Source organism: Lepus europaeus, chromosome 3 (genome assembly GCF_033115175.1).
Source record: "Lepus europaeus isolate LE1 chromosome 3, mLepTim1.pri, whole genome shotgun sequence".
Taxonomy (NCBI): domain Eukaryota; kingdom Metazoa; phylum Chordata; class Mammalia; order Lagomorpha; family Leporidae; genus Lepus; species Lepus europaeus.
Window position 1 is genome coordinate 20058882 of NC_084829.1, and position 23120 is coordinate 20082001.

At 38.8% G+C, this 23120-nt stretch overlaps 1 pseudogene; it reads right to left on the minus strand.

Annotated features, from left to right (window-relative positions):
* Positions 1 to 22293: 22293 nt before the first annotated feature.
* LOC133756434 (agouti-related protein-like) lies at positions 22294 to 22769 on the minus strand (annotated as a pseudogene).
* Positions 22770 to 23120: the final 351 nt, after the last annotated feature.

Here is a 23120-nt window from a genome sequence, read left to right on the forward strand (position 1 = left end):
ACTCTGCTGGCCCTGGGTCCTAATCATGAATAAATAGGAAATAAAAAATGATTATTCATTGAAGAATCAATTGCAGAAGTTGTGTCTTGTGTGGGGTCTGTGTGTGTATGTGTGTGTGTGTGTGTTTGTAGTCAAATCCCCATAGCAATGCAATCAGGCATAGACTATTTTGTTATCATTATTCTTTTTTTTAACTTTTATTTAGTAGATATAAATTTCCAAAGTATAGTTTATAGACTACAATGGCTTCCCCCCCCCATAACTTCCCTCCCACCCACAACCCTCCCATCTCCAGCTCCCTCTCCCATTCCATTCACATCAAGATTCATTTTCAAATATCTTTATATACAGAAGATCAATTTAGTATATATTAATCAAAGATTTCATCAGTTTGCCCCCACACAGAACACAAAGTGCAAATTACTGTTTGAGCACTAGTCATATCATTAATTCACATTGAACTACACATTAAGGACAGAGATCCTACATGAGGAGTAGGTGCACAGTGACTCCTGTTGTTGACTTAACAAATTGACACTCTTGTTTAAGGCGTCAGCAATCTCCCCAGGCTCTAGTCATGAGTTGCCAAGGCCATGGAAGCCCCCTGAGCTCGCTGACTTTGATCTTATTTTGAAAAGGCCATAGTGAAAGTGAAAGTTCTCTCCTCCCTTCAGAGAAAGGTACCTCCTTCTTTCCACTGGGATCTCACTCACAGAGATCTTTCATTTAGGTCCTTTTTTTTTTTTTTTCCAGAGTGTCTTGGCTTTCCATGCCTAAAATACTCTCACGGACTCTTCAGCCAGATCCAAATGCTTAAGGGCTGGTTATCATTATTCTTGTCGCTCATGTTGCTATTGGAAATTTTACCTGGGGAAGCTGACTCTCACAGAGAACAAAATTCTTAGATAAAATTTCAAAGCTTAGAAGAGAAAATTCAGACTTTCAAACAAGCCCTCTCTGATTAAACTGTCTCACTTGTTTCACTGTAATACAATGAGTCCACAAAGATTCCATGACAACACTTGTAGATCTAAGTCACTAATGACTATCATCACCTCAACTTCAACCAAAGGGTTTGGTAGTCATTTTCTCTTTTTTATTTTTAGAGATTTATTTTATTTATTTGAAAGACAGTTACAGAGAGAGGTGGGGGGGGAGAGAGAGAGGAGAGAGAGAGAGAGAGAGAGAGAGAGAGAGAGAGAGAGAGGGAGAGGGAGAGAGAATCTTCTATCTACTGGTTCAACTCCCCAAATGGCTACAATGACCAGAGCTGAGGGGATCCAAAGCAAGGAGCCAGAAGCTTCTTCCAGGTCTCCCACATGGGTGCAGGGCCCAATTTCATGGGCCATCTTCCATCGCTTTCCCAGGTGCTTTAGCAGGGAGCTGGATCAGCAATGGAACAGCTGAGGCTCAAAAAGACGCCCTTATGGGATGCCAGCACTGCAGGCTGGGGCTTTAACCTGCTGTGCCACAGTATCAGCTCCTCTCTTTCTCTTTCTTCCTCTCTCTTTCCCCTTGTCCCTGTCTCTCTTTCCCTGTCTGGGTTCCAGGTAATTTTCTCAGTGAACTATAGGTAATAATAAGCTTTATTACAAGATCTATCCTAAGAACTTCATTTGCATGGTCAAATAGAAAACAAGCAAAAGAAAGGCCTATCTCAGTGTAGTTCTAGGCAAAAATATATTCAGAATATGACATCTCTGTCTAGCACAAACAGAATAGACTTGCTATCTGGTCCTTTATTTTTGCACAATAAATTGTTAACAGGATTGAGCTATTTACATATTAATTTGCAAACAGGTTACACCAGTTACAACTGAATAGTGAACAGTATTTTTTGACAACTTATTAAAAATTTAAGTATGATTCCAAACCCTCAGGCTACTTGATTTTTAAACCTAAACTTTTTTCTGAAATAGAAATGCATGAAGTCTGTCAAAAACTCAGAGCCCTATTAGCTTTAGGCTATCTTCCAAAAATAAGATAGCAATCTGTATCAGTCAGCAAAGAGCAAGCGCTTGTTGTGCATGGCCTCCTTTAATGGTTGCTAATTCCTGAAGTTGAAATTTGCCTGCAAATAAGCTAGAAAGGACTGTGCTCTGTGTATCAATATGAAATAAATTATGCCTTATACCTCCAGGTGACCAAACAGGAGTGGATAGCCTGCTTTTGATAAGCCAGTGAGGAGAAAAATGACTCACCCTTTCCAAATGAGCAATAAAGCTATCACCAAAATATTCCCATATGAGCGTTTCCTTACTTCATTTCCTCCTCTTGGAATACATGGAATGTGGCAGGAGAGAACCTCAGAGTCCACTGAACACATATTCTGGAATTAGCTTTGGAAACTGATTAAGAGGTAGGATTTTTTTTTTTTTTTCCAGGCATGATAGGCTGTCAAAATTGGGAGAGAGAGAGATGAAGGGAGAAGAAACTTAAAAACAAAAAATAAGTACTCTCCTTGAAATTATCTTTTCTATTGTAAGAAAATATACTTTGTTATTGTAGATTTTATTTCTGCCTATCAGAAATAGAACCATCTGCCCAGCAAAATTTGTAAGAGTGTGTTTGTGAGTGTGTATGTGTGTGAGAGAGAGAGAGACAGGAGGAATATTTTTTTTTTTATTTTTAAGATTTATTTTGAAAGAGTTAGAGAGAGAGGTAGAGCCACAAAAAGAGAGAGAGAGAGCGATGTCTTCCATTCCACTGGTTTACTCCCCAAATGGCTGCCATGGCCAGAGCTGAGCCGATCTGAAATCAGGAACAGGAGCCTCTTCTGGGTCTCCCACGTGGGTGCTGGGGCCCAAGGAGTTGGGCTATCTTCCACTGCTTTCCCAGGCCATAGCAGAAAGCTGGATCAGAAGTGGAGCAGCCGGGATGCAAACTGGTGTCCATATGGGATGCTGGCACTGCAGGCAGCAGCTTTACCCACTGCGACACAGCACTGGCCCCAAAGGCAGGGTATTCTAGACTTTACTAAAAATTGTGGTTGGATACTCCGGGTATTCAGTTTCCAGCAGCCAAGGATGAAGATGGTAGTGCATCGTACTGGACACTGCAGCACAACATGGAATAAGCACCCCACCCGCAACTCATTGATCATCACCATTTTCTGGGTGGTTTATTTTACGCCAACATGTTTCTGATAATCATAATATTTCTTTTTAACCTATGTATGATACTGAGAATAAACATGTGATATTTAGGATCTTATCAGTGGTTGTTGTAATATGACTATATAAATAAGAATCACAAAGGATTCGCCAAGTTTTCTTCCCACCTGAATCAAATAAAGTCAGGTATCTGGTATTATTAACATTATTATAAGGATTACTACTACTATTCTGTACTCATTGTTTGAGATAGTTGCCAAAAAATGGAATGTTCCCCCCTTAAGGGGTTCTATCTCTCCTTAATCTATTGTCCCTTTCACAGTTGTCTTCTATCATTATTTTTGTGTACAAATAGTTATAATATGTTATGATATTCAGAAACGGCTTCTTATAATTTGGTTATCCCTGAAGTATTGCACATTCCAACTTCAGAGAAAACAGAATTTCATTCATTACAAGTTCGTGACTCAGCTTCCCTCCTGCACTCTAATGTCACTAGTGAGTTCATATCAGCTTTGAAAAAGAAACTCAGAACAGTACTGGTGTGAATTTAAGGTGTAACTGTCAGATGAGGTCAACCTGAAACAGCTGATTATTCACTTTAACTCTCTCTTCTTTCCTAAACATCCCTTCCTTATTTTACAAACCACGGATTCACCATTTGCATGCTGTCAATCAGTGTTTTGTCTCCATGTTGTATTTCTTATCTATCTTCACTTCTTTCACTTGAATTCTGTTTGCTCTGTATAAAATATTTTACATTTCTTAACAAAGATTTTGGGGGCCAGGCTATTCCAAACCATAGAACATATTCAGCAATTGGCGACCCTCTAATCCCTTTTTCAGGGAGGATTGCCTTCCTCACTTTCCATTCTCTTTGCTGGTTACTTGTTTTTCTTCATGAATCTCTACTCCTGAGGATTGCTTAGAAAGCAGGCAACAAACTCAAATCTTCTTTTTATTCTTGCAAGATCCCAGGCTTTATTGAAAGAAGGAAAATATGAAGAAATTGGGTACTGATAACATTTGGGGAGTGAACCAGTGGAATGGAAGACATCGCTCTCTCTCTCTCTCTCTTTGTGGCTCTACCTCTCTCTGTAACTCTTTCAAAATAAATCTTAAAAATAAAAAAAAACCACTCATAGATCACTTACAGTATATAGATTTCACTGAACTGGATTCTCCTCCAGGTCTGAGAGACATGGAGAACTGAGATCCACATAAAATCTTCCAGGCCAGTAAGGTGCCACTTCCACATTGGAATTTCACTTGTTGCTACATATGGAAGGGAACTCAAGATCAGCTCTACATAAGAAGTATGGGGAATGCGTATACTTCTGCCTGGGCTATTACTGAGTTCACTGATAAGTCTCTCAATAATAGCTCCCTAAGTACACTCACATGCAGTGAAGATATCTAAAGAACCATTTATTGATGGTAAACCTCCCTGAGAATGGCAAGCATTTTAAATTTATTTTGTCATTTACAACTTGGAATTTTTATATCATTAGATTCACTCCTGTGAGTAGAGTTTAATGAGGGTTTAGCTAATTCTTAAGGGACTAAAAGGCTACAGGATGGCTAAAGGATGGGTTAATAGTTTTGAGGAGGGAAAGAAGACAAAACGAGTAATCTGCAAGATCATTAATATTTTATCTATGGACAGTTTCCACATTGTTTCTATAGAAAAGATATTTCAATAAGAAATGTTAAGTATATTCATATTTTTATTCAATTTCAAAGAAATTCTGTATCTTGCTTAATAAAATTCTGAGAAGCAAATATTCTTATGTGATGTGACTAATTATTTGTTTTCTAAAATTTGAATTTAGTGACTAGTTTACTTCATGAAAGAGGTAATTTTAAGCAGTTATTTATTAAACAAATATTTATCTAAAACAAATCATGTGTTTATCTAACTGAATAACCATTTACTATGAAGTAAAGTGGACAATTACAAAATAAAATGACAAATAATTTGGTCTAGTGAAGTTCAAGGTACTAGAAGGCCATAGGCAATATGTAAAAGAGACGTAAGATTGGAAGAACAATCTTAGTTAAGTCATGAAAAGTAGAGACAAATTAGTCAAATGAAAAATAATTTGCAAAATACAAAAGTGATAATGAAAGAACATACTACACCACAAATTTAGAGGAGTTGAGTATGGCTAGACCTTAGGGAGTGGATGTGGACAAGGAGGGAAGGGACATAATGAGAAATAAGCTGAAACTGCCGGAGGTGAAACCAGGAAGAGCCTCCTGCACTGCCAGAAAGATGCTGGGTCCACTCCTAATGACAGCACAGAACTGTGATGAATCTTTAAGCTAGCGACTGACCCACTAAGATTTGTATCGTACTATATGTGGGAGGGTCCTAAGAAAAGAACTGGGCATGACCAATAGGTGCAAAAGAGAAATAAAGCAGTAGAATGCATGATCATTAGTCTAGCTTGAATAACTGATTAGGGACAGGGTCATCTCCCAACAGGACAAAGTTTAACTACAAGACCCATTAAGGGCCGGCGCTGTGGCTTAACAGGCTAATCCTCCGCCTTGCGGCGCCGGCACACCGGGTTCTAGTCCCGGTTGGGGCGCCGGATTCTATCCCAGTTGCCCCTCTTCCAGGCCAGCTCTCTGCTATGGCCCGGGAAAGCAGTGGAGGATGGCCCAAGTGCTTGGGCCCTGCACCCCATGGGAGACCAGGAGAAGCACCTGGCTCCTGGCTTCAGATCAGCGCGGTGCGCCGGCCGCAGCGCGCCGGCCGTGGCGGCCATTGGAGGGTGAACCAACGGCAAAAAGGAAGACCTTTCTCTCTGTCTCTCTCACTGTCCACTCTCCCTGTCAAAAAGAAAAAAAAAAAAAGACCCATTAAGGAAAAAAAAAAGATAATGTATTCAGTTTATGATTTCTGATTAATCTCAATTTCCTGAGGGATCAACAAGTTGATTTAGGGAAGAGGCAATTGCATATACAAGTCTGGAACATGGCTGATATTGAGATACGAATAGCAATATCCATATATAGGATGGGAAGATCACCAGGTGGGCTTAGCCAGGTGAGAAAAAAAGAAGATGCCCTTCCCCAGCCATTGTGGCCATCTGGGTGATGAACCAGCTGATAGAAAAATCTCTCCCCTCCCCCACTCCTTCCCTCCCTCCTGCTCTCTCTTTCTTTCTTCCCCCTCCCCATAACTCTGCCTTTCAAGTAAATAAATCTTTGAAAAAACAAAGAAAAGAAAAGAATACTTTAAAGAGATCTTAACTTACTCCACTGATGCCATCAACCTCACACTGAAAATTTGTTTTCTTTTTTTTTTTTTTTGGCTTTCTCAATTAAAATTTTTTTATTTGGAAATAACTTCAGACTTATAAAACAACTTATAGAAAAGTCACAAAAGTCACAGTAATGCAAAAAATCCATATACTCATTACGTTAATTCAACTATTGATATTTTATCTCATTTGATTTGATTTATCATGTGCTTGCTCTCAGGTTTCCTGCCTCCCCCCACACACACATGCATGCACACACATGTGAATACATGTACATAGAGAGGAGATGGGATTTTTCTGAATCATATGAGAATAATTTACATACGTATGGTCCTTCATTCCTAAATATATCGGTGTGAATTCCCCACAAATATTTTACAGCTATAGTGTGGAGATCAAGGTTAGTCAATTTCACCCTGATTATAGTATTTTTACCTATTCTCTGTATTCCAATTTTATCTAAAAGGTAATAATGCTCTTTGTAACATGAAAATTTGTTTTCACCATATATGACTAAGGTTAACTCCCTGGAGACTCTGCTACCTCACACAGACGGTCAATGTGATAGCAACGTTGTCTCCAACACAACTACAATCCATATGGACCTCGTCAGAATCCCCAGAAAACCTATTGTGATGCTGTTCATTACAGTGAGGCAATAATAAAGTGGCTGGAGAGAGAAGAGAAAATTCAGAAAAGGTTGATAAACTCGAAGATGGTAAGGAGATTCGAAAATGATGAAATCATTGTTCCGCTCTTCAGAAGGTTTAAGGTAATTATTTAAAACTGTCCATTGCACTTAGCTGCTAGAATATTGTGATCCCAGAAAACACCTGGTATTTGGGAAGAAATTGAATGACAGTTAAAGAATTAGAAGCCTCAAGTTCCAGTTGCTTTTCTGATAGCTTTGTTATCAATGGAAGGAGAGAAACATGGGATCATTAAAAAGAAGAGCATTGAGTGCTGTTTGAATATGTTTACATACTAAAAGAAATAATTCAGAGGAGAGAGAAGCTGTTATTTTATATGAGAAACAAATAACTGATGAGTCACAGAGGTGGGTGCTGAAGTTCAAGTAAACCTCTTCATCTCTGAATTGAGAAAATTCTCAATACGTAAGGACTGGAAGAACAGATGTAATATGATGATGATATTGAGGAGGAGGACGATGATGTGTATACCTAATTGTATACTTCATTGTATACCTAATTGTATACCTAATTACAAATATGATATTCTCTGTGAAATAGGAGCTCAAGATTTTTGTTAATGTCATCCAAAACTTAAACATATGGGCCTCAAAGGGAGCAATGGCTATTTATTTGGAAAATTGCTGTGGAAAATGGTAGTAAGAGCCAAAGACAGAGGTTAATAGGTGGGATGAGTGAAGACATATATGATGGATATTATCAATACATATGGCAAAGAAAACCATAAGCTTAGATCCAAGGACTACAATACACATGGAAGAAAGACCTGCAAGTCAGTAGATGACAATTACTAAAGGAGGACGGCTCTCCTATTCTCCATTGAGTGTGCGTCAACAATTGTTTTGAAAGAGGATATCAGAGTTCTAGGTCTGCCAACTTTGATTATGGATACTGTATTCTGTGGCTTGTAAGTAAACAGTCATGATATAAAAGCATTTCTCAGCAAAGAGTGCGGGTGGGGGGGGGGGGAATCAAATTTGTTCCTGGAATCACCTGTCCTGGTATCACCATGAAATTTACCTATGTAAGTGGCAGCATTAACAAATTATCTTGCTTTGGACACTACAGGAGTACTTGGAGGACATAATGCTACATTAGTCTAAGCACCGTTGGGTAACATAAGAATTTACTCTGAACAGTGAAGACTCGGGGAACATTTGCCCTCTTGGCTTCTAAGCACAGCAAATCCTGGAACTAAATTTGGTGTTATGTAGACAACTTCCTGGAATGAAACTGATAACTTCTGGTGAAAAAAATTCTACGAGCTACTTAGTTTAGCTTCAGATGTGGAGTTGACATCTTCCAACAGTCATGAACTGTGATCTGAGGATTGGCGCATCTGCTTCAACTAGGAGTTTATTAGCGTGGCAGAGCCTCAGACTTTACCCCAGACTTAATGCATAAAAAAGTTTTTTAACTATATCCTCAGGTAATTCCTAACATGATAAAATTTGAGAAGGACTTCTCTGAAAGCAGTTGCTGGAAGCCAAAGATTCAGTCTGTCTAGATCTCTGTTGGATAGAATGGGTCAGAGCTGAACACATACTAGGTCCTTGGAATTCTGAAAGCCAATGGAAACAAGTGGCCTTATGGACATAGTTGCTCAGCTGTCTGAGAACCTCTGTCATTTTTGTGAGTGGTAGAAGCAGGCAGGAGGATGCAAAAGGATGGTAGAGCTTGTGTACGGTTCCCACTACTTCCTCCCCAGAGTTTATGTCCCTAGGAGGATCTCCAGGGTGGGTGCTTTTAAAACCACTGTGTAACTTCCTGGCTAAGGGTATGGCCTTAAGAAGACCCTTACATGTATCAGGTGCAGTAAGGTAGTGAGATTTGACTCCCCGAATGTCATCTGTGTGCACTATGCACTTCCACTGCAACTTCAGCCTCAGGGCATTTACTTCAACAGACTCACCTGATGTCGGGAAAGGATTTCATGGATGATGTTCCTCAGAAATGGTCCTGGTTCACTCACAGACTGACGATGAGGAGACCCTCCTAGACGGTGCGTGAGTAGATCTCATCCCAATTAGTTCTCTGTGCTTACTGCCTGGCTTTGTAACAGAAGAGCTGTGATCTCGAAATTTCTCATTCATGTCCTGATATTTTGATCTTCAAGTCATCTCATTAACAAAAGAGAGAGACACAGAGTTAGTGACTTTTTTTTTAAGTTTGACCCTGTATAAAAATGATGCTTAGAGAGTATTGATCCAACAGAAATTTCAGGGAATGCAAAGAAAACCAACCTGTGCTCTTTTCTCATATTTACACTAACACTGGTGAATGAAGAACTGTTCATAATAAAATTTCATTTGGCTTCTTCTTTATCAGTTAGAAGCTGTGTTCACCCCCAATGTAATTGAAGTTCCAATCTAAGCAAATTGTGCCATGTGCTTTTGTCTGTTAACTAAACTCCCATGACTTTGCCTTCATTGTTATAATCAGCTGGAAGGTGAGGAAACAGGAAAGTTCTAGCCTCAGTCTACTAGTTAACTTTACTCAAGGAAGAGCTGTAATCAGGAGAAACCCAGCACACCCAGTGCTAGAGCATATTAGAAAAGTAGATATGTATTGACAGGTTCCAGTGGGTCATTTAATTCATGTTTTGAATGTCTTTCTTCCTTGAATTAAAGTTGAGCTCTTGGTGTAGTTGTATAGTCCAGCAGCTAAGATGCCCATGTACCATATCAGGTTACATGGGTTCAGTTTTCAGCTGTGCTCCTAACTCTAGCTTCCAGCCAACGCAAATCCTGGAAGGCAGCAAGCACTGTTGGTTCAAGTAACTGGATTGCTGCCTTCTGTGCAGGAGGCTTGGATTAGCTTCTACCAGGCCCAGGCCCAATCCCAGCCTTTTTCTCTCTGTGTGTTTCTCTCCTTGCTTCCCAAGTAAATATTTTTTTTTAATTAAGTTAAATTCTTTGATTTGGTGTCTTTTTTTTTTTTTTTTGACAGGCAGAGTCAGAGAGTGAGAGAGAGACAGAGAGAAAGGTCTTCCTTCCATTGGTTCACCCCCCCAAATGGTCGCTACAGCCGGCGTGCTGTGCCAATCCAAAGCCAGGAGCCAGGTGCTTCTTCCTGGTCTCTCATGCAGGTGCAGGGCCCAACCACTTGGGCCATCCTCCACTGCCTTCCCTGGCCACAGCAGAGAGCTGGACTGGAAGAGGAGCGACCGGGACAGAACCAGCACCCCAACCGGGACTAGAACCCCGTGGTGCCAGCGCCGCAGGTGGAGGATTAGCCAAGTGAGCCATGGCGCTGGCCAGATTTGGTGTCTTTTAAAAAGTTATATATGTATCTATATGTGTGCATCTCTATTTTCTAACTTTTCTTTGGTTTTGAGTCCATAGAAGAGAAAATCTTCAACTATTATTTTTAATATATTAAATTCAGGTGAGATTCAAACAACTCATATTGCAAAGTACCTGCCACCTGGCAGATGCACATTCTATTACCATGAATCTGACCAAACATATGTGAAACGTGTTATTTGTGCATATTGGACAATCTTCCCAAAGGTAACTAGTAAATTAAGGAACCAGCACTCCAGTGCCTTTTTGAGTACATCAGCTCTGACAAGGCAAAACTTTCCTCCATTCTTCATATATATTTTCAGGGCATTTGTGTATTTTACATGAAAATATATTAAACAAGTTTGAATAATCATAATATTTCAGACATAGTGAAATATAGCAGATGAGCTCAAGAATTATTTTGAGGACGTCCACTTAAGTGCATATATTTGTACACACCCTGTCATAGGTCATGTTGCATCTGACTGGACAAAGATTTGTGAAAAGTATATGGACTGTTTGCAAGAGTGATCACATTGCAACAGCAAGCTTTTTACTTACTCTTGTTCTCTCTCCTTTTATTTCTTTTAAACAAAGGAAAGATTGTTTATAGCAGTCCAGATATATTTTGTAACACATCATTAAAAACATCCAACACATACACAGCTCACAAAAGCCACTTTTTTTGGGAAACAATGAACTTGTGCTAAACAAAATATTCTGTTGATTCAGTTTCATGGGCCTGGAATACACATAGTTTTCTCCTAAGAAGAAATTAATGATTTTCAAATCTCAAAACTATAAAGAGAAAAATATTAAGGTTCCAAGATAAAGGACAAATGTTAATGTGTATTTCTCTTTGCATCAGGGAATCAAAAATGATTGTGGAAGCTAACTAAATGGAGGTAATAATTTTAGAGTATACTATGTAGCCAGTTTAATTTTTCAATGTCTCATTAGCTTTAGTATTATAGATTATAGGTTTTTAAAAACTGAGTTTGGGGTAAAGAAAAGTGACTACTCAATGTGTGATTTCTTAAGTTCATTCTAAATGTAACTTTTGCATGAAATAATGAAGAGTATGCACATAGACATTTAGCATTGCCACTTTGATGAAAACACTTCCTGTCTGTAGTGTTTGGAATAAATTGCAAATGTATAGTACTTTGTGTATATCCTTTTTTTCCTCTTCCTGCCAACAGATGGATTCTCCCTTCTGTTCCTAGACACCAAAGATGTCATCAGCTGTTATGAGGAAAGACAGGTTCCTAAATTCAGACCTTGAAGGAGAAAATCGTTTCACTTCACCTTTAGTAAAGATTTCATTTGAAAACGTGTTTGTCAATTCAAACATAGCGAAGAAGACAATGACTGAACACTGCAGCAAAGCAAAGTGGCAGAAGGAAATTAGGCAGTGGAGAAGGCTAGAGACGCTGGATTTGCCATCTGTGTAGACATGAATCCTTTCAAGATCATAAATCTTGCTTACAATTTCATCATTGGGTAAAGGTCACCTCCTTTTATATCTTCAGTGCAAACCCCTTTTCATATAAAAAGTTGGAGCTCCATCACAAAATAAATGAGAATGTCTCAGAATATGATTAAATTAGATTTCACAAAAGGAAATAGATGCAAAATCAAAAAACCCACCAAGAAACAGACAGGTATCAAAGGTAGCTACCCAAATCAACTTTAGCTTACTCACAATTTTGTTCTTAGCAGTCCCCGTCTTTCTCCTTTTCTAGGTATGTGGAGAACTTGAGACAGAAAGAAAACATAGGGCAATAGTTGAGTGCTATGAATGATTAAAAAAGTGTCATTGAAAGGTCTTCTGATTATGGAGAGAAGATCCTTGTTGTCTTGAAGTCAGTGACACTCCTCTGTGTTTATGACACACATAGAAACTTGTGATTAGTTTTGCCATAGTGGCCATAGCTCATAGAAGTTCGGATGATCTTCTACAGTCTCTTTAATATATGCTGCTGAGAACTACGAGATTCTGCACTTGAGCAGTTACTTTTCCAACACATGTGATAAAGTTTAGTATCGATTCTTAGTAAAATTAGCCTTGTTTTGTTGACACTAACTGCTCTGAAGTGCAGTGAATTGCTGTTTCTCCTCATTATACAACATACGCACAGTTCATGTTCACTAAGAAATGTGAGGGCAGGGAGAGGAGAAAATGAAATATTTCAAATTTGAATTTTTCTTAATTTAAAATCATCTATTTATTTGAGAGATGGAGGAAAGGAAAGAGACAGTGAGCGACAGGGCTCCCATCCACTGGTTCACTCTCCAAATACCCAACCATAGCAGAGGCTGGACCATGCTGAATTCAGGTTCCCTACATGAGTGGCAGTCATCCAACAACTTGAATCATCCTTGTTCCATTGGCAGGAAGCTGAAATATGGAGCCAGCCATTGATTCCAGGCAATTCGACATGGCAGTGGGGCATCCAACCATCATGTTAACTCTCCAGCTGCCCTGGACTTAACTTTTGTATTTGGCTTTGAAAGTTAGGAATATTTTGATAAATGATAGTGGCGGAGAAGGATATATTGTTGTCCTATCCTATTGTGTGCTCTGCTTCTAGCTGTTTACCACCTCCTTCCCAATGCCTACCAAAACTCACCTGTTGCATAATGGTCATATTTGTAGGAGAAAAATGGAAATATAAAATGTCAGCAGCAGTCCCAAACACCATAAAAGCAATATCTTTATGATTTTACTTTATGTTGTAAGTGGCAGGGAATTATAGAAAATCAAAAAAAGGATAATAAATTAATTTATGAACAAAAGCCTCTATTAATGAAGGAAACAAAGGTAAAAAATGGTTTAAAAAACAGAGATTCTCAACCAGCACAGTATCACCCTCCTTTTTTCCCCATCCAAAACTTCTAATCAATTTGCTGACAAACATGAGGCTTTAGGGAAGGCATTGATGTTGTGATAAATGAAAGGAGGTACTGACCTTTGATACTGAAATTGAGGGACAGTAACCATACTGCAAATTTCAGACAGAACAAACAAAGAAGAATTATCCCACCCTGAATGTCACTATCAATCCCATTGGAAAACAATGGCCATGGTTAAATGCTTTCAAAAAATCATACATGTCTCCCACAGCCAGGATCCAAACTCTGCCTTCATTATCTTACAAAGGATGTTCACCACTTTAGACTTTAAAATACTGTGTGGCTATTGATGCATTTTATTAAAAAATGTATAGTGGATTTATTTTAACTTTTTTTTTTTGCTTTTATTTCTATATTACTTATTTGACCCTTAACTTCTGCTAGCTGATAGTGTGTTGTTCTGCAGATAAGCTTTAGACAATAGAAAAAATTGAAGTTTCTGTGTGGTTAGACATTCAAGTTTTTAATGGTATAAATAAATGTCATTTCACCAAGTAGACATAAGCACTTTGGGGACATGTCTATGTTTATTATTTTATTATAACTTTAGTTCCAAGCATGGCTTATGAGATGTAGAATTTTAATTCCTTAATGATGGTGGAATTGATATCTGTGTTGGGATTGTATTTTCTTGGGTAAGTATAGTTATTACCATTCTTTCCAAGAAGATTATGTTACTATGGGGTAGGCATTGTGGTGCAGTGGATTTAGCCACCACTTGGTATTCCCACATCCCATATTGGAGTGCAAATTTGAATCCTGACTACTCCATACTTCTGATCCAGCTTCCTGCTAATGGGCCTGGGAGTCACTACATGATGACCCAAGTACTTGGATCCCTATCTACCACGTGGGAAACCCAGATGGGTGGAGTTCTGGGCTCTTGATTCAGCCTGGCCCAATCTTGGCCACTGAGGGCATTTGGAGAGTGAACCAGCAGATAAAAGATTTCTTCTCTCTCTCTCCCTCTCCCTTTCTCTTACCCTCACCCTCTACCTCTTCCTCTCCATCTATTTCTCCCTCTCCTTCTCCCTCTCCCCATTTCTGTGACTCTGCCTTTTGGTTAAATAAGTAATCTTTAAAAAAAAAAAAAGAACATGTCATCAGACAGGATTTGGGAGAAAAATACTCTTTCATTCAAACAATAAGAATGACGACAGGTCACACTATGAAGAAATTTTGAATATATTAAGTGATGGATGTTAATTATCCTAATTTGATCATTAAATTGAATGCATGTATCAGAATATTACCTTGTACCCCATAAATATGTACAAATATTGTGTGTCAATAAAAACAAATAATCTAATAATAATAAAGTGAAATAAATGAACTTTAGTTTTGAAATACTGAATTCCAAGAAATCTTGAAAAAAATGTAAAATGTGCATATAAGTCTATAGTCATTTTAAAATAAAAAATTTAGGGGCTGTCGTTGTAGCACAGCAGATTAAGCTGCTTCCTGAAAAGCCAACATTCTAAATGGGTGCTGGTTCAAGTCCCTGCTGCTCCACTTACGATCCAGTAGCTTGCTAATGCACCCGGGAAAGGAGCAGAACATGGCCCAAGTACTCGGGCTCTTGCATCCACACAGGAGACCCAGACAGAGTTCCAGGCACCTGGCTTCAGCCTGACTCAGCACTGGCCATTGCAGCCATCTGAGGAGTGAACCAGTGGATGGCAGATCTCTCAGTTTCTCTGTATCTCCTTCTCTCTCTGCGACTCTGCCTTTCAAATAAAATTAATTCATACAAAATAAATAAAATTTAAGGTTGAACAATTTGCATGTAACTAAACTAATAGCTTTCATTTTTAAACATCTACCTTAGTTCATAAGAATGCATATAACCATACTCCGTATATTGGGGTATATGGTTGCTTTGAGTTCTGCCACAAATTTGAAGACAGAGCTGTAATTTGCTCCTTCTTTCCTTATTCATCAAGTTTCTAGATGACATTGTGCAAATCCCTCAAGTCAGCATCTTCAGCTGCACTAATACATCTTGAGAGTTGGGGACACAATGATCTATATTTTTAGCTAATGACAAAGAGAACAACAATTTGCAGGAAAAAAGAAGCTACACTTTTCATTTTATTATCAATAATAATCTTTGAGTGTTTTTAGGAAGTTGGGGTTGATTTAGCTCAGACTGGTTATTTGGGTTCTTTGTTGACTTTTGTCTTCAGTGTTAACACATTGTTAGAACTTACATGACTGAGGAATTGTTCTAGAGTGAGTCTGCAAGCAATTTTCCTACCTCGTGCTCAGTGCTCCTTTGTTCCATTATATTCTAACATGACCTTGAGATTTCCACAGGGACATCTTTTGCCAAAGTCATAAATTTGGTTCCCATGTTATTTTTTTCTAGGTCTCTTACTAGCCACCAATATCCTTGTTCCATTGGTAAGATTTGATTTACAAGGCGAGACAAATGGCAAATTCAGGGGGAGAGGGACAAAGATGAATGCAGCTACAAAACAAATCCTGCATAAAACCCTCAGCAGTTGAGCACTAGCTCAAAGATGATGCAACAAAATAGTACTTCCATGCAACCTTTATCCCCTCTCCTTCCATCCCTACTTCCTCTTTTAAAATTATTTTAATACAATTGTGTTAGCTCTTTAACAGTAGCCTCAGAAGCCCTTTTGTTTGTCTAAAACACGCTGATTCTAAAAATAAATGAACAAAACCACACATAAAAAATGGAAAAGCCAAAACGTGCTTAAAAATGTGATTCAGCAAGCATAGGATGACATGCTGATCCCTTGGGACAGCTCTGTTTTGACTGCAGTAGAACTACAATAAACGCAAGGATGATGGAGAACTGGAGGAAATCTTGGGCAGTGGGATCTCAGCTTTATGGGACACAGTGTCAACAGGTGAATTACTTAGAATAGTGTCACTTCCCACAGTATTTTGGTTATAGTCTCCACTCCACTTGTGTAGAAATGCATCAAGCTATTTTGCTATAACCACAAGAAGAAAATTTTTCATTTTTACGTTCAAATCTTGTCTATGAAGCTAAGATGGTATATGTATTTCAGGTGACTTCTGAGCCTCTATGACATACACAAGTGGTACAACCTTTTGCACCAGCTCTTTGAATGGCTGGTAGAGAGGGAAAATCACTCAATACTTGTCCATGGATAGCCCACTTCAAACAGAAAAGAGTGGTGAGAACTCAGAAAGATAGAGCAATTACCTTGAAATCTGGACTATCAGGACAGGAAAGTACTGGATTACATGGAAGACACAGAAAGAGTAAGAAGAAAAGGCTGGGTATGAGCATCAGGGTTACCTTGTTGCTTAGGTAATGGATTTATTCTTAAAAGTAAAAGGTAATAAAGATAGAAACGCTAAATGCAAACCTTCCCTCTTTTATAATTTTGCCTCTGGGTGCCCTGGAGTGAAGAGCTTCTTTGAGTTGTGAAATCTTCATACAAAATTCAGTAGGTTCTTGTTTTAAAAATCTACTCATTAACCATTTGAAATCATGCATTAATGTGCTAAATTCATTTTAATATATATTAACACGTTAAACAAAAAAAAACTGTTATACATTTGTGGGTCATTTAATTCTATAACTATATAATGCTAAATATTTAAATTTAAAACATTATGTATATATCCACAGGTAGGTCTAATTGTTTTGCAAATAATTAATCCCACATCTACTGACTTTCATAAAACACAATGTGGTAAAATGAAATGCACTTCTTATCACCCACATACCAATGCTGAGCAACACCACCTTATACTAAGCCAAATGCTTGGTCAGCATCAGGACCTGTCTATTATGTTCACATGAACAATGCTATCCATCAGGTTCTGTCAGTGATGGAATTCCCAAACAGGAAATGCAAATAGCTTGAGCGAGGTGCTATACAGCTACTTCAGAGAACGTAACAATGGAATAATACTTAATCCTAGACTTTAAGACACTTACCAAGTTCAGAGATTTAAGCACTACATAAATAATGAAACTGAGATTTGATTTATCCAGCTCCACCTCTAAAAATGAATGTCCTATGGGACGGGAGCTTGGTGTAACTGTTAAGAAGCAAATTGAGATGCCTGCATCACACATTAAATGGCTGCCTCTTATTTCAGCTTTCTGCTAATATCCCCCGCAAGTCTCCAGTAATTGGGTCCCTGACACTCACGTGGGTGACATGGATTGGGTTTCTGGCTCCTAGCTTCAGCCTGACCTAGACCTAGCTACTGCACAGGCTTTGTAGGATTAAACCAATAGAAGAGAGTTCTGTTTCTTTCTGTCTCTCTCTGTCTCTCTCCATTTCTCTCTCTCAGTGTATGTGTCTTTGCTTGTCAAATAAAATAAATGAATACATAAATAATTTTAAACAAATTAATAAAGTCTTACAACTACTGTTGTGAGGATTTGACTAACTTAACTAATTTGTTAAATTTTCTCTTTGAAATTCTTCAGAAACATTCTCCTTTGCTACCACCAATCAATATCAATATCTCCTCATTTTAATCCTGTACTTCAAAATACAATTCCCACCTAAGTCTAAACTGGATTACTGTTGTGGGAGAAGACCATGATATGTACTTCAGAATATATGTAGCAAAGATTCCCTATATGCTTAGCTCAAATAAAGACTAACTTAAATTTTATTCCTAATAGCATTTGAATAGCTATACCACTTTTCAGACAATTCTGTCTCCTTTTCTTTACTAATAAGGAATTTATCCAAAATCATGATAAAATAAATATAGCATAAGAAGGAACATTTCAATATAAAAGTTTCAGACATGGAAGATGTTTAACAAAGCACACAAACCTTCAGTTATGAAGGCCAAATAAATCTAGAAATCTAATGCAGAGCATAAAGATTATCATTAATAGCACTCAGCTATACACTGGAAATTTTCTAAGTCATAGAATAGATTTCTGGTCATATTAGCACAATCACAAAAATGGTAACTCTGTGAGAAAATGGATATGTTAATTAGCTTGAGGGCAGCAATGATTTCATTGCATATGGCAAGGTATCATGTATGCAGGAAGGGTGTTTGGATGAGCGGTCAAGACTCCAGTTGGGAAATATGCACCCCACATTAGAGTGCCTGAGTTGTGTCAGCGTTGTTCCCAGTTCCAGCTTTCTGCTGATGCATGCCCCAAGAAGCAGGAGGTAATTCAAGAACTTGGACCCTGCCACCCATGTAGGAGACTTGGATTGAGTTCTCAGCTCCTGGTTTCAACACAGCCCAGCTAACATTTGTGCAGTGAAGCAGTAGATGAGATACCTCTCTCTGTTTCTCCCTCCCACCTTTCTTCTGATTTCAAATAAAAAAAAATTAATGAAACACCTTTAATACATACAATATTTAATAAAATAGTTTAATTAAAAAATGCTTCCCAGACAAAATTCACTTGCCACAACAGGTTCTGGACAGATAATATTTTATGAAATGAATTTGAAATATGCTGTATGTTAATGCGAACTCCAACTGTAATGTTTAATTAGTGTTCCTTTGCTCAAAAGACTGAATCAAGAGATAACCATTGCCTATCTCATTCTTGTATAGCTGGGCCACTAACTCATGTTTTGAAGTGCTCTCATTTGTAAACTTTACTTGCCTTCAAAATGATTCTCCATGCAATAACTTTATTTCTAAGAATAGTTAGAGTGAAAGATGGCATTTGAATCCAAGGGTTGAAAACCTAGTGAAGAAAATGATGTAGAGATGTAACATTTTTGATAGTAACACCTTCACACCCTCCCTTAGCAACCAACAGTTACCACAAGAACTCCCCTTCCTTCTCTTCCTCTTCAGGTGAGAAAACTCAGCTTTCATTGCGTCATAATTTAAATACAAAATATATTCAGTTTCTTTGAAATTGTTGTTTTTTATATATACTACTGAAAGTGATGTGTTTTTTCTGTCTATAAAACTGGATTGGAATTAAATGCATCATATTTTTGCATGGAATAGATTTTGACAACATAGTAAGATTTTCAGGAATAAATCAATATCATTAGATAATTGATGTATAGATCAGGTGGAAAAGGCAAACTGTCAAATTGTATGTCCTTTTTGATCTTAATTCTACTTTTATATATTATATATATGTATATTAACTTTAATTTGAGAGTTAGAGACAGTTACATAACAAAGAGAGCCCCCATTCACTGGTTCACTCACAAATGCCTGCAATGGTTGAGTATGGACCAGGCCAAATCCAGCATCTGGAAACTCAGTTCAGGTCTCCCACATTGGTGGCAGGAACCCAGTTACTTGAGTATCACTGCTGTCTTATGGGATCTGCATTAACAGGAAACTGGATTTAGGATGTGGGAATAGGAATCAAATCCAGCTTTTCAATGTGGGATGCAGGCATCCTAATCATCAGATTAAATATCTATCCCTATATATCGTATATTCTCTTTTAATCTGAGAACATATGAATACAAATTTCCTAACTAACCAGTTTTTAATCTATCTATCTATCTATCTATCTATCTATCTATATATATATATATATATATCTTGATTTTTTAAAATACAAATAGGCATCATAATTGTTTAAACTGTATAGGTAATTAGGACTTCAGTTGCGGTTCTGAAGGTAGGGATTGTAAAATTGTCAAAGTGTGATTTTGATCAGGTCACCCTGAGGGAAGAAATGGAATGAAATCAAGCACTCTGTGACTACAAACCAGTTTTCTTTCTAGAAGTTTCTCATACTAAATTTTTCCAAGTAATGATTCCAAGTTTTAGCAAGAATTTACTTCCTCAGTGAAAAAATTTTATGGTATAGAAACGCTATAGTTTGGATATTAGTTTGGGTATCCCCCAAAGCACCAAGTGTTGAAGGCTTGGTCCCCAAGGTATAATGGTAATAGTTAATGGCTTAAGGATGGAGTCATGATCCGACTGTGATGTCTAGGAGGCAGGCCCAGTGAGAGAGGCTGTTAGGTCATTGGAGGTATGCCCTCAGAAGTTGTTCTCATGAGAGGGTTAGTTTCACAAGCTGGGTGGGTCCTAGCTGCTCTCTGTCTCTGTTCCCTGCATCAACACGCAATCCTTCCTCAGCATGTTTTCTGCTACTCACTGCCCTCATCAAATGCCAGACCAATGGATCCACTCCATCTAGTACTGTGAACACCCAAACTGTGAGTCAAAATAAAGTCTGATTTTTCTTAAGTAGTTTCTCTATTTGCTATAGTGATGAAAATCTAATACCACAAGAAAACATGCTTTATGCCTACCCCAATCCCCATCAAAAGATTAAACTTAGCTTCAAGGTTCATCTTGAGTGATTTATATTTGCTTTTGTCTTTGATACTGTTCTTATTAACTTCCCAATGCACAGGTGTAGTCTGAGATTAGGTTTTTTCCTAAATAAATTCAAGGACTTAGTGTTGTGTCTCCTGATAAAAAACACCAAAACTTCTTTTTTATATTAAGGAATAATAAGAGTGACAACATTTCTGAGTGCCTATAACTGATGCTTAAAATCAGTATTTGAAGTGTTCTAAGCTTAATTTAAAAAATTCCATTTTATTAGAGTATTTTAAAAGGAAACCTCTTAAAGTGAAATGGACACTATGAGATACAATGACTTGATCAGCCCTTGTCCTGACTGTCCAGGAACAACTTAACACTATCCCTTTTAGTACTTTTTTTGCTCTACTTAATACTTTTGGTTGAACTCTTTAATTAACACACACTTATTCTTAGGTGTTTAAATTTAACTGAAAAGTGATCCCTGTTAAATATAAGAATGGGAATAAGAGAGGGAGGAGATGTACAGTTTGGCACGTGCTCAATTGGACTTGCACTTAGAAACATGCCAGGGGATTCCAATACAATCCCATCAAGGTGGCATGTACCAATGCCATCTCACTAGTCAAAGTGATCAGTTTCAGTTCATAATTGATCATAATGATAGGATTAAGTGTCAAAAGGATCACATAAACAAGACTACTGTCTACTAATACTAACTGATAGAATTAAAAGAGAGAGAACAATCCAACATGGGAAGTGGGATACACAGCAGATTCACAGAATGGCAGATGTCCTAAACAGCACTCTGGCCTCAGAATCAGCCCTTAAGGCATTCAGATCTGGCTAAAAAAAAGCCCATGAGAGTTTCTCAGGCATGGAAAGCTGGCAAAAAATAAATAAATAAAATAAAAAACCTAAATGAAAGATCTCTGTGAGTGAGATCCCAGTGAAAAGAACGGGGCCATCAAAGAAGGAGGTACCTTTCTCTGAAGGGAGGAGAGAACTTCCACTTTCACTATGGCCTTTTCAAAATAAGATCAAAGTCAGCGAGCTCAGGGGGCTTCCATGGCCTTGGCAACTCATGACTAGAGCCTGGGGAGATTGCTGACACCTTAAACAAGAGTGTCTTTTTGTTAAGTCAACAACAGGAGTCACTGTGCACCTACTCCTCATGTAGGATCTCTGTCCTTAATGTGTTGTACAATGTGAATTAATGGTATAACTAGTACTCAAACAGTACTTTACACTTTGTGTTTCTGTGTGGGTGCAAACTGTTGAAATCTTTACTTAGTATATATTAAGTTGATCTTCTGTATATAAAGATAATTGAAAATGAATCTTGATGTGAATGGGATGGGAGAGGGAATGGGACATGGGATGGTTGCAGGTGGGAGGGAAGCTATGGGGGGGGGGGGGAGCCACTGTAATCCAAAAACTGTACTTTGGAAATTTATATTTATTAAGTAAAAGTTAAAAAAAAGCAACCATCTTTTTTTGATTGATAATTTTGTTTGCCCCTATTACAGATTATAAATATGTTACTCAATTTCGTGGACTTAAAGGGTCACCTCTTTTTAAATGTAAATTTACTTGCTCAACTTCCTAAAATACACAAAGGTTAGAAGATCTTTGTAGGCTATCTCAAAATAAATCGTTTCAACAGCTTTTCTCATTTGAATACTGTTTTATGAATTGTCAATAATTTATCTGCGTACCACACTTAACTGAATCTAAGATATCAATACATTTTTTTTGGTTGGTCCCGTTCTTTATTGGCCTCCCACCCCCGGCCCAGCCCCACATCGTTGCTGGCCAGCTGGGTGCGGCTGCAGGGGTTCGCAGTAGAGCCCAGTTTGCGTTAGTAGCAGAGGGCGTTGAAGAAGCGGCAGTAGCACGTGGCACACCGGTGGGAGCACGGAACCTGCTGGCCCAGACAGGACTCCGCAGCCTTACACAGCGGCACGGGCAGCGAGGCTTGTGGTCTCGCGGGTCTAGCACCTCTGCCAGTGCCTCGGCCTCCTGCAACAGAGCCTCTTCTGCCGGTTCTGGGTTCGTCGTCTTCAGCGGGGCCTGAAGGCCCGGGCCTGGGAGCTGGGAGAACAGGGCCTGGTCAGGCCTTCTGATGCCCTCCAGCTGGGGCAGGCCCACCTGGGCCCCCTGCACAGAGGGCAGTGCCAGGAGCAGGGCACAGCTCAGCAGCACTGTGGTCAACATGGCCCCTGCTTGCTGGATCCTTGCCGAGAGCGTTAGATATCAGTACATTTTAAAAACTGTGAAATGTTGGCTGGCACCGCGGCTCACTAGGCTAATCCTCTGCCTACAGTGCCGACACAAGGGGTTCTAGTCCTGGTTGGGGCGCCTGTTCTGCCCCAGTTGCTCCTCTTCCAGTCCAGCTCTCTGCTGTGGCCCGGGAAGGCAGTGGAGGATGGTCCAAGTGCTTGGGCCCTGCACCCGCATGGGAGACCAGGAGGAAGCACCTGGCTCCTGGCTTTGGATCGGCACAGTGCAGGCCGTTGTGGCCATTTGGGGGGTGAACCAACAGAAGGAAGACCTTTCTCTCTGTCT